This window comes from Bos taurus, chromosome 12 (assembly GCF_002263795.3).
Source record: "Bos taurus isolate L1 Dominette 01449 registration number 42190680 breed Hereford chromosome 12, ARS-UCD2.0, whole genome shotgun sequence".
In the NCBI taxonomy this organism is placed as follows: domain Eukaryota; kingdom Metazoa; phylum Chordata; class Mammalia; order Artiodactyla; family Bovidae; genus Bos; species Bos taurus.
In genome coordinates this window covers 61,575,477-61,589,181 of record NC_037339.1, presented here as the reverse complement: position 1 = coordinate 61,589,181, position 13,705 = coordinate 61,575,477, and positions in this window count along the sequence as shown.

Below are 13,705 nucleotides of genomic sequence, written 5' to 3'. Positions count from 1 at the left end.
AGGGACTTATACTGAAGATAATTGGAGAACTAGTAACAAAGAAATCTGGGGAAGAGCTGTGTGCGATGACTGAACAGGAAAAACAAAAACACATGAAGCTGTGTTTCCATACAAATTGTGAAATTATTTGTTCTAGCTCTGTGAAGAATACTGTTGGTAGTTTGATAGGGATTGCATTGAATCTATAAATTGCTTTGGGTAGTATACTCATTTTCACTATATTGATTCTTCCAACCCATGAACATGGTATATTTCTCCATCTATTAGTGTCCTCTTTGATTTCTTTCACCAGTGTTTTATAGTTTTCTATATATAGGTCTTTAGTTTCTTTAGGTAGATATATTCCTAAGTATTTTATTCTTTCCGTTGCAATGGTGAATGGAATTGTTTTCTTAATTTCTCTTTCTGTTTTCTCATTATTAGTGTATAGGAATGCAAGGGATTTCTGTGTGTTGATTTTATATCCTACAACTTTACTATAGTCATTGATTAGTTCTAGTAATTTTCTGGTGGAGTCTTCAGGGTTTTCTATGTAGACGATCATGTCATCTGCAAATAGTGAGAGTTTTACTTCTTCTTTTCCAATTTGGATTCCTTTTATTTCTTTTTCTGCTCTGATTGCTGTGGCCAAAACTTCCAAAACTATGTTGAATAGTAATGGTGAAAGTGGGCACCCTTGTCTTGTTCCTGACTTTAGAGGAAATGCTTTCAATTTTTCACCATTGAGGATAATGTTTGCTGTGGGTTTGTCATATATAGCTTTTATTATGTTGAGGTATGTTCCTTCTATTCCTGCTTTCTGGAGAGTTTTTATCATAAATGGGTGTTTAATTCTGTCAAAGGCTTTCTCTGCATCTATTGAGATAATCATATGGTTTTTATTTTTCAATTTGTTAATGTGGTGTATTACATTGATTGATGTGAAGATAAGCATGTCCTCTGTGAATGCTCACCAAACCACAAGGAACTCAGGAGAGAAGAATTTTAATAATAAAGAGGCTAAGTCAGCCCCATTTTTTGGGTATCAGTCAGCTTCTTTCCCCAGTCATCTCTGTGGTTTCCCAATTGGCTTGTAACACAAAGGGGCCATGGTGGCAGGAATGAAAGTCATGCAGGGACCCAGCCATGTGGACTTCCACTCACCAAGGCCAATTGATGAATATTTAATTTGTCAGCAGTAAAGACCAATACTGAGCTCCACCTGAAGGCAGGTTGGGTACGTTTTACTGCTTCCATGATGGAAGGAGCAGCATTTTGTACTACTGATATAGATTTGTCTGCCCTGTTGGCAGGAGATCTAAATTACCCCCATGTATATACTGGTTTCTAGTAAGACAGCTCTCCCACTTCAAAAGTGTCATGGAAATTTTGGCTCTTTGTGTATCAGTATATGTAACAGAACCAGTTTATTAATGACTGTGAGGAAGTTGGACTATCGATAAAGCCAAGATTTCTTTAATCTGTTCAGGATTTTATGCGTATCTCTGAAATCCATCCATTAGAAGAAAATTCCACTTATGCAATATGTCAGTAGTGTTAAGTGGCAACTTTCAAGGGAGAAATGATGAAAATAAAAATTAGCTCAAAAACTGAAGTTGTGGTCAATTAATATTTCATAATGAATATTTTATTTATTTTATATGTTAATGGAAATTAAGGAGAAATATCTAACTTAATTAGTCCTTTCTGGTGCCTACATACAGAATTATATCAGGAGAAGTTGTATGAAGAGTGAATAAAACAAAGCAACTATCTTTTATGGATTTTCATTAAAAATATAATTATAAAATTATTTTTACTGTGTATGAATACATGGGATTGCTTAAATCCTCATCAATTTAATTAAATTTTACTTTTATTGTATTTATTAAAAAGTGATTTAAGGTAACATATATTTGCAAGGGGAAATACATACATAATCTGACATGTTCATCAGACTCTAGGACTTTTACTCTTATAAATTCCTCACAAAAAATGTTTGAGGTTAAAATTCTCAGTACCATTTAAAATAATAATCCTGAATTATACAAAATTTAAAGTGTCAAGTTTTATACAAGCATGTTAGTGACAGATCTGTGATTCTAACTCACTCTCTTTATCACTATTGCACTTCCCATTTTAGCATCTGTGTGACTAGAATTACTACTATATTTGAAATAACTGCCTTTTAAGTATTTATATCTACAAATAGCAGTAGGATATTATTTTTACATTAGTAGCAAAATATTTTTGTATGCTACTGGCTCCTCAATAATATGTTTTTCTCTATAATTCTAATTTTTCTGATGAAATAATAAACTATCATTCAGAGATTTCAGATCCACTTTTTAATGTACATGTAAGCAGTATTTCCATTTAACCATATATTGGCATATATTCATTTACACCTTTGACAATACAATCTAATTAAATTCATCATCACATACTTACATATGTGGGCTGGAGGAAGCACAAGCTGAAATCAAGATTGCCAGGAGAAATATCAATAACCTCAGATATTCAGATGACACCACCCTTATGGCAGAAAGTGAAGAAGAACTTAAAGAGCCTCTTGATGAAAGTGAAAGAGGAGAGTCAAAAAGTTGGCTTCAAACTCAACATTCAGAAAACGAAGATCATGACAAATAGTTGGGGAAAGAGTGGAAACAGTGGCTGACTTTATTTTTCTGGGCTCCAAAATCATTGCAGATAGTGACTGCAGCCATGAAATTAAAAGACGCTTACTCCCTGGGAGGAAAGTTATGATCAACCTAGACAGCATATTAAAAAGCAGAGACATTGCTTTGCCAACAAAGGTCCATCTAGTCAGGGCTATGGTTTCTCCAGTGGTCATGTATGGATGTGAGAGTTGGACTGTGAAGAAAGCTGAGTGCAAAAGAATTGATGCTTTTGAACTGTAGTGTTGGAGAAGACTCTTGAGAGTCTCTTGGACTACAAGAAGATCCAACCAGTTCATCGTAAAGGAGATTAGTCCTGGGTGTTCATTGGAGGGACTGATGTTGAAGCTGAAACTCCAATACTTTGGCCACCTGATGTGAAGAGCTGACTCATTTGAAAAGACCCTGATGCTGGGAAAGGTTGAGGGCAGGAGGAGAAGGGGACGACAGAGGAGGAGATGGTTGGATGGCATCACTGATTCAATGGACATGGGCTTGGGTGAACTCCGGGAGTTGGTGATAGACCAACTTTCATATTGTTGAAAAGTTCAGTTCAGTTGCTCAGTTGTGTCCGACTGTTTTCAACCCCATAGACTGTAGCACACCAGGCTTCCATGTCCATCACTAAATACCAGAGCTTCCTCAAGCTCATGCCCATTAAGTCAGTGATGCCATCCAACCATCTTATCCTCTGTCTTCTCCATCTCCTCCCACCTCCAATCTTTCCCAGAATCAAGGTCTTTCCCAATAAGTAGTTCTTCACATCAGGTGGCCAAAATGTTGGAGTTTCAGGTTCAGAATCAGTCCTTCCAATGAATATTCAGGACTGATTTCCTTTAGGATGGACTGGGATCTCTTTGCAGTCCAAGGGACTCTTAAGAGTCTTCTCCAACACCACAATTCAAAAGCATCAGTTCTTCAGCAGTCAGCTTTATTTATAGTCCAACTCTCACATCCATACACAACTACATAGCTTTGACTAGATGGACTTTTGTTGACAAAGTAATGTCTCTGCTTTTTATTTTATTTTTTTCTGCTTTTTAATATGCTGTCTAGGTTGGTCATAGTTTTCTTCCAAAGAGCAAGTGCCTTTTAATTTCATGGCTGCAGTCACCATCTGCATTGATTTTGGAGCCCCCAAAAATAAACTCTGTCACTGTTTCCTTATTTCCCTATTTATTTGCCATGAAGTGATGGGACTGGATGCCATGATCTTAGTTTTCTAAATGTTGAGCTTTAAACCAACTTTTTGACTCTCCTCTTTCACTTTCATCAAGAGGCTCTTCAGTTCTTCTTCACTTTCTGCCATAAGGGTGGTGCCATCTGCATATTTGAGGTTGTTGATATTTCCCCAGGCAATCTTGATTCCAGCTTGCACTTCACCCAGCCCTGCATTTCTCATGATGTACTCTGTATATGAGTTAACTAAGCAGGGTGACAATGTACAACCTTGACATGCTCCTTTCCCAATTTGGAACCAGTCCATTTTTCCATGTCCAGTTCTAACTGCTTCTTGACCTGCATACAGATTTCTCAGGAGGCAAGTCAGGTGGTCTGCTTTTCCCATCTCTTGAATTTTCCACAGTTTATTGTGATCCACACAGTCAAAGGCTTTGGCACAGTCAATAAAGCAGAAATAGATGCTTTTCTGGAACTCTCTTGCTTTTTCCATGATCCAGCAGATGTTGGCAATTTGATCTGTTTCCTCTACCTTTTGTAAATACAACTTGAACATCTGAAAGTTCACAGTTCACATACTGTTGAAGCCTGGATTCGAGAATTTTGAGCATTACTTTGCTAGAATTTGAGATGAATGCAATAGTGCAGTAGTTTGAGCATTCTTTGGCATTGCCTTTCCTTGGGATTGGAATGAAAACTGACCTTTTCCAGTCCTGTGGCCACTGCTGAGTTTTCCAAATTTGCTGGCATATTAAGTGCAGCACTTTCACAGCATCATCTTTCAGAATTTGAAATAGCTCAACTGGAATTCCATCACCTCCACTAGCTTTGTTCATAGTGATGCTTTCTAAGGCCCACTTGACTTCACATTCCAGGATGCCTAGCTCTCATTGAGTGATCACACCATTTTGAGTATCTGAGTATCTGGAGATCTTTTTGAAAAGTTACCTTGCCACTATTAAAAAAAAAAAAATATATATATATATATATTTGGAGAGGGCAATGGCAATCCACTCTGGTACTCTTGCCTAATCCCAGGGACGGAGTAGCCTGGTAGGCTGCAGTCCATGGGGTCACTAAGAGTCGGACACGACTGAGCAACTTCACTTTCACTTTTCACTTTCATGTATTGGAGAAGGAAATGGCAACCCACTCCAGTATTCTTTCCTGGAGAATCCCAGGGACACTGGAGCCTGGTGGGCTGCCATCTATGGGGTCGAGCAGAGTCGGACACAACTGAAGTAATTTTATATATATATACATGCTATGCTAAGTCACTTCAGTCGTGTCCGACTCTTAGCGACCCCATGGATTGCAGCCTAACAGGCTCCTCCGTCCATGGGATTTTCCAAGCAAGAGTACTGGAGTAGGGTGCCATTGCCTTCTCTGATATATATATATATATATATATATATATATATATATTCATATAGATATAAATACAGATATAGATAGATATGTATTTAATGAGGCCAAGAAGAGTCAAGAGGCCAAGAGGCCAGGAAGAGTTACTTCCTTTGTTAAAGGAAGTAACAAAATGTGCACACTGCCCAGACACATGTTATAAATAAAAACGGTCAATGCATGATAAATGTAAAAGTAAGATTTTTAACAGCTTTACTCCAAAGATTGGCAATTTAAATGTCTAATATTCCAGACAATATCTGAACTTTCTGAACTCTAGTGCCAATGATAAAATGGTGTGTTCTATGTCAGTTCTAGATAGTATACTGCAATTTTATAGGCATTTGTTTTCAGTTGTGCTTCTTAATTTGGGGGTATTTTATTCACTTTACTTTTAGGTGAAAAGATATCCTATTTTTTCCTTAAGGTTGAGTTTTAAATTCTTGCATTGGATGGGAACTCTAGAAAGAGTCATTGGGCTGAAACTTGACTTTAGTTCACAAAATTTATCATTTACACCACATCCTCAAGGTTGCTCTCAGTATCTGTTCATGTGACCAGAGCAAAAACATTTTTCATGATTATAATCAGAACTGTAGCTTGTATTCAAGGAAGAAAACACGTTTGTTGCAAAAAGGTAAGGAGTCATTTTCTTGAGGTTGATTATAACTTCCCAGATTTGTTTGAAACATCTTGCCATGGAGTCTAGGACATTTCCCCAATAAGAGTAAAGTCATTTTGTTTTCATTTTCTCAAAAGAGTTGTATTCTGATTCAATAGGTAAATATATGTTTATAATTCATCTTATTCATCAAAAAGTATATTCTTTCTTTCAATTTAGTGTGAGTTATTATTGCTTGAGAAAAAGTTATGTTAGCCGATCTGCAAAATGTTTCAAAGATTCAAGGCACAAACTGACACTGTTATTTTCCTTTTATAATCCTTTAAGCATTCTGCTTTAGTTTATATATCATATTAGTCATCTGGCATGAAAATCGATCCTAAAACATTTCAACACCTTAAAGAGAACTTTCATTTCCTATTTCCTTATCATCTATTGTAGAGGTTAATGTTTATCAGACTTTCCATTTCATCATAACCAAGGGGTGATAAGATTTTTTAAAATTATATTTTATGAAAATGAACTACCCACAAGATAATTTAAATGCAATTTGTTGTGCAGGAAATATTTTCTTTAAAAACGTTAATTGATCTCAGTGTTCAGACATTAATTTAAAAGCACAGTGCTATGTAATTAAGGCTGACTATACCTGTTTGTATTGTCTCTGAGATATGATTATTTCTCAGTAGTATAATAATCTCTAATGAAAATCAAGTCATAAATTCATGGCAACATAATGAATTTTCAGTTGGAAATAAAACTTATAAAAAACCAGTGATAGGAATACTTAGTCACTTTGGAAGAGGGAAAAAGAGCAAGACATAAACTAAGAGCTTCCTTGAAGAGTAACATGGTAATTACACACATATTTGAAAAACACTTATTTGCTCCTTGCACTTAGTTAGTATTTACCTTAATTATTTAATTCAGTGCAGCTGTCAAGAAAATATACTGAGGATTTGGGGAGGAAATTATTTATATTTCATTAGTTATATCAGTGGTCCTCCCTGGTGGCTCAGCTGGTAAAGAATCAACCTGCCAATGTAGGAGAAGCAAGAGATGCAGGTTTGATCCCTGGGTCGGAAAGATCTCCTGGAAAAGGAAATGGCAACACACTTCAGTATTCTTGCCTGGAAAATTCTATGGACAGAAAAGCCTGGCAGGCTACAGTCCAAGGGTCACAAAGAGTCGGACATGATTGAGGGTGCATGCACACACACACACAATTATATCAGTAGATGTACTACTAAGATTATTTTAGGTTTAACATTTTGTGTGGGAGCATAACTTGGAGCATAAGTAAAGAGGAATCACTTTATTACTCTATTTTGAAAAACATTTGAGTCAAAGTGATTGGCACTGAATTGGGAATGTTGAAATTTTATAAATGCATTAATAAATACATATGAAGTCAAATATGTACATTTGTTTTCCAAAAATCCTTAACATGTTTTTAAATAAAATATAATATCTGTTATAAGGCATTACAAGGCATAGTACATTAACTATAAAAGGATTGGTAAATAAAATTGTATTTGGAATGGAAAATTAGGACTTTTTGAAAAAGTAGTAAATTTAACATTGTATCAAAGAAGAAGTATATCACCCTAATTTTCTTTTTGTTTGAAATCTATTATGTCTACCGGGAAAAAAAGTCAGATATTTCCTCTTAATACTTAGAAAAATTTGTTTCAAGCCAGGACTGGAGAAGAGATGTGTTGAGATTAACTACCAGTCAGCAGAACAAGATGCAACAAGAACTCAAGTAGTTTTCACCCACCATACAATTCAGGATATAGACATACAGATGAGAAGAGATATTTTGAAATGAAAATGAATAGTACATAAATTCTGTTTCAGCAATAGTTGGGCCAATAAGTGATAACACTTGAAACAGTATTCAAATCTGCAAGCAGAGTACCTCTAGAAACTACTGATATTGGAAGAGATAGTCTAATCAAGGAAGATAATAGTAGATCAAAGTGATTCCATTTTTTGGAGAATCAGAGAACTAGGCATACAAACAATACCTGAATTTATATACAGAAGAGGTAGTTATCCAAACATTTAAACAAGATTATAATATAAAGTCCAGGTCAGTAAGTAAAAGACATAGATGATTTATTGCCTAAGCAGGACTAACAGAAACATTGACTTGAAAGGTTACTGTGAGACTGATCCAATCATTCCCCATTCCCTCCTCCCCAATGCTCTGTAGGATCCTGCTTGATTTCTAAGTTTTGAAACAAAGGTAAGATTTCTTAGTGCTAGGTACACAGTAAGCTTCAATAATAATATTTTCTTTTGGGGAGATTATCCAAACTGCATTGCAAAACTGAATATGAGTAGAGAAAAAGAAAAGGACCATGTCCAGATATAACATAAATATTTAGCTACAGACTGTGACTATTTTTTTTTTTAGTTTATTTCCTGTAAATAAAGGAGGAGAAGGGAGTAACAGATGATGAGATGGTTGGATGGCATGCATCACCGACTCAATGGACATGAGTTTTAGCAAACTGTGGGAGATAGTGAAGGACAGGGAAGCCTGGCGTGCTTCAGTCCATGGGGTCACAAAGAGTCAGACACGACTTAGCGATTAAGCAACAACAACCAAAAATGAAGCCCTACGACAGGTTAGTGTTCTTATAAGAAGAGGAAGAACCAGAGCTTTTTCTTTTTCCTCCATATGAGGACACAGTGAAAAGATGGCCACCTATGAGCTGGGAATGGAATCACCTGACGTATTAGTCTTGGACATCCCAGCCTTCAGACCTTTAAGAAAATACTTTCCTATCATGTAAGGCACCTGGTCTATGGTATTTCATTATGTGAACATAAACTGACTAACAAATTTCTATACATCCTTGTTTTGGAGTTTATTATATTCTATATTTTTTGTTAACTTCCCATGAGTTCTTAAATTCCATTTTCATAAATAATGCTTTGAAGTCATCTGCAAATAATAGGTACTTGTCACACTGCTTGCCTTGAAGTTATCACTCACTAAAATATAGTAACATATAGTTGATATATGGCCACTTAGTAAAATATAGTTAAATCAATAAGTTAAATGAATACAAGCCAATTAGAACAAAAATGGTATGGAGAGGGAGGAGGGAGGAGGGTTCAGGATGGGGAACATGTGTATACCTGTGGCGGATTCATGTTGATATATGGCAAAACCAATACAATATTGTAAAGTTAAAAAATAAAATAAAATAATAAAAAAAGAAAGTGAAAAAAAAAGATAATGATATTTCCTGATATGCCAGAGGTTTTTTAATTACAAATTTTGCTTTGTTAACTACCAAGTAATATATTAAAAACTAATTATTATTTGGGACCTAAAAAAGTGAAGTATAATCAATAGCTAAGTAGAAAGAAATTGAATTTTTATATGTTTCATCAACACACGGGAAAATTTATTTGGCTGTCAAAATATCACCTCTGACCATCCATAAAATCATTTCATTACGATGGACCCTAGTATCTGTTCATATTTTGGTAAATTATTGCTGTTGGAGAAAAATAAATCACATGGTTTCCAGGCATAAGGGCAAAATTCTCTTGGGTCATTTAGTAATATCTTCTTTCTAAAATAATCAGCAGATAGATGAGATGTGAAACTAAGTGTCAAAGGGCAAACCTACATGTTCTGACTTGTAAAAACAAAGAAAGAGAAAAATGAGCTTACTTTCATTTCTTCATACAGCACAGATGGAATTTTAGATGCATTATATTTTATTTAAATGTTAAGTGCCATCTAATACTGTATGAGTAACTGCATAATTAATAAATGAATTTCCTTAGTGAACTATATAGCACATTATTGGTACAAGTTAAAGTCATGTAAAGTATATAGATATACTTGTGTTTCTAACCACAAAAAGCAAAAATGGATTATTTCACAAAAAGCAAAAAATCATTTCTTTCTCACATTGATAGATTGTCAGAAAAGGACAATTCACTTAGAAGTTTTAATAGTCTAAACAATTTTTGAGAGTAGGACAAAAATGTGCCAATTTATATTTTGCCATATTCATGTCATTTGAACTTACCAACTCTAAAAACTAGCCTTGTGTTCTGCATTTTACAAATGAAGTTTGTAACTGAGGTTAAGATGGTTTCAATAAACTGTTCAACATCAAACTACCAGTAAGTGTGTCAAAGCCAGAACTGAAAATAGACGTGGCCTGTTTAATATTGGAGACATATCATAATCTAAGCTCAGAAAATCATACACCAATTTTATTTCCTCCTCAGCTGTCTAACATCAGTGGTAAGATTGTCACATGGTGTGTAGTGGAAAGGAGAAGTTAAGAGGCGGACAACCTCATATTTGTAGTCCATATATACTAAAAAAAAATAAGAAGTACCAAATTGGATGGTGTTAGTTGTCAGTTCAGTTCAGTTCAGCCGCTCAGTTGTGTCCAACTTTTTGTGACCCCATGGACTGCAGCACACCAGGCCTCCCTGTCCATCACCAACTTCCGGAGTTTACTCAAACTCACATCCATTGAATCGGTGATGCCATCCAACCACCTCATCCTCTATAGTCCCCTTCTCTCGCCTTCAATCTTTCCCAGCATCAAGGTCTTTTCAAATGAGTCAGCTCTTTGCATCAGGTGGCCAAAGTATTGGAGTTTCAGCTTTAACATCAGTCCTTCCAATGAACATTCAGGACTGATTTCCTTTAGGAAGGACTGGTTGGATTTCCTTGCAGTCCAAGGGACTCTCAAGAGCCTTCTCCAACACCACAGTTCAAAAGAATCAATTTTTTAGCGCTCAGTTTTTTTTGTAGTCCAACTCTCACATCCATACATTACTACTGAAAAAACCATAACCTTGACTAGATGGACCTTTGTTGGCAAAGTAATGTCTCTGCTTTTTAATTTACTGTCTAGGATGGTCATTACTTTTCTTCCAAGAAGTTAATGTCTTTTAATTCAATGGCTTCAGTCACCATCTGCAATGATTTTGGAGCCCCCCAAAATAAAGTCTGCCACTCTTTCCACTGTTTATCCATCTATTTGCCATGAAGTGATGGGACAGGATGCAATGATCTTTGTTTTCTGAATGTTGAGCTTTAAGCCAACTTTTTCACTGTCCTAGTTTTTAGTTAATTGTAGTAGTAGTTAGCTGTAAATTTCATGTTAAAAATTAAGATATAGAAAAATACATGTGTAAAATTCCTACAACTATTTTTATTAGTGTAAGTAATCAATGTAGTCATTTCTCCAAACCTTCAGTTACACTTACTCTGCACCAATCAAACAGTTTTTCAATTTGACCAGCTGGACTATATGCAAGACCAATATTCTGGTAGGATTTTCCAAACAAAATTTAGTTCCTTTTTTAACATTAAAAAAATAGTATTAATATTGAAGAATTAAAATCAAAGTATTAAAGGAATTGTACTGGAATATTGATTATGCAATTCTAATCCATTCTTGGCTGCTGCCCTCCAGCAAAGCCCTTATCTGTCTCCAATGTAATAATTAAAAAAAAAAAAAGTGAACATATTCCCTCAATGGTCTGGACATTCATCTTCTTAACATTATAAGATCATGGAGAAGTTTCAAAGATTTGGATTGATTTCTTTAGCTAATATTTGGACTGCTTTTAAAGATATTAAATGCTGTAAAAATGTTTTCTCATGTTGTATAGTTCTAACTCAAAGTACTTAAGTTGGTGGGTAGAAGGGAAGGAAAGAGTCTTTATGTTCTTATAATTGACTATTATTACATTACCAGAGCTTAAAAAGACAACAGAGGCCAACCTGCAAAATCTGCCAGGTGCTCAAGGAGTTTACTCAAACTCATGTCCATCGAGTCGGTGATACCATCTAACCATCTCATCCTCTGTTGTCCCCTTCTCCTCCCTCCTTCAATCTTTCCCAGCATCCGGATCTTTTCAAATGAGTTAGCTCTTCACATCAGGTGGCCAAAATATTAGAGTTTCAGCTTCAGCATCAGTCCTTCCAATGAATATTTAGGACAGATTTCCTTTAGGATGGACTTGTTGGATCTCCTTGCAGTCCAAGGGACTCTCACGGGTCTTCTCCAACATCACAGTTCAAAAGTATCAGTTCTTCGGCGCTCAGCTTTCTTTAAAGTCCAACTCTCACATCCATACATGACTACCGGAAAAACCATAGCTTTGACTAGATGGACATTTGTTGGCAAAGTTATGTCTCTGCTTTTTAATATGCTGTCTAGGTTGGTCATAACTTTTCTTCCAAAGAGCAAGCATCTTTTAATTTCATGGCTGCAGTCACCACCTGCAGTGATTTTGGAGTCCAAAAATAAAGTCTGTCACTGTTTCCATTGCTTCCCCAACTATTTTCCGTGAAGTGATGGGACCAGATGCCATGATCTTAGTTTTCCAAACGTTGAGTTTTAAGCCAACTTTTTTCACTCTCCTCTTTCACTTTATCAAGAGGCCTTTTATTCTTCTTTGCTTTCTGCCATAAGGGTGGTGTCATCTGCATATCTGAGGTTATTGATATTTCCCCAGGCAATCTTGATTCCACCTTGTGCTTCATCCAGCCCAGAGTTTCTCATGATGTACTCTGCATATAAGTTAAATAAGCATGGTGACAATATACGGGCTTGACGTACTCCTTTCCCAGTTTGGAACCAGTCCATTGTTCCATGTCCACTTCTAACTGTTGCTTCCTGACCTGCACACATATTTCTCAGGAGGTCTGAAATTCCCATCTTTTAAGATCTGGTGGTCTGGTATTCCCATCTCTTTCATAAGTTTCCACAGTTTGTGGTGATCCACACAGTCAAAGGCTTTGGCACAGTCAATAAAGCAGAAGTAGATGTTTTTCTGGAACTCTCTTGCTTTTTTGATGATCCAACGGATGTTGACAATTTGATCTCTGGTTCCTCTGGCTTTTTTAAATCCAGCTTTAGCATCTGGAAGTTCACGGGTCATGTACTACTGAAGCCTGGCTTGGAAAATTTTGAGCATGACTTTGCTAGTGTTTGAGATAAGTACAGTTGTGTGGTAGTTTGAGCATTCTTTGGCATTGCCTTTCTTTGGGATTGGAATCAAAACTGACCATTTTCAGTCCTGTGTCCACTGCTGAGTTTTCCAAATTTGCTGGCATATTGTGGGCAGCACTTTCACAGCATCATCTTTTAGAATTTGAATAGCTCACCTGGAATTCCATCACCTCCACTAGCTTTGCTCCTAGTGATGCTTCCTAAGGCCTACTTGACTTTGCATTCCAGGATGTCTGGCTCTAGGTGAGTGATCACACACTGTGATTATCTGGGTCATGAAAATCTTTTTTCTATATTTCTTCTGTGTATTGTTGCCACCACTTCTAGATATCTTCTGCTTCTGTTAGGTCCATAACATTTCTTTCCTTTATGGCCTATCTTTGCATGAAATGTTCCCTTGGTATCTCTAATTTTCTAGAAGAGATCTCTAGTCTTTCCCATTCTATTATTTTCCTCTATTTCTTTGCATTTATCACTGAGGAAGGCTTTCTTATCTCTCATTACTGTTTGGAACTCTGCATTCCAATGGGTATATCTTTACTTTTCTCCTTTGTCTTTCATTTCTCTTTTTTTCTCAGCTATTTGTAAGGCCTCCTCAGACAGCCATTTTGCATTTTTGAGTTTATTTTTCTCAGGGATGGTCTTGGTCCCTGCCTCCTGTACAATGTCTCAAGCCTCCATCCATAGTTCGTCAGGCACTCCGTCTATCAGATCTAATCCCTAATCTAATTCAAGGGATTCTAATCCCTTGAATCTCTTTATCACTTCCACTGTATAATTGTAAGGGATTTGATTTAGGTCATATCTGATGATCTCAGTGGTTTTCA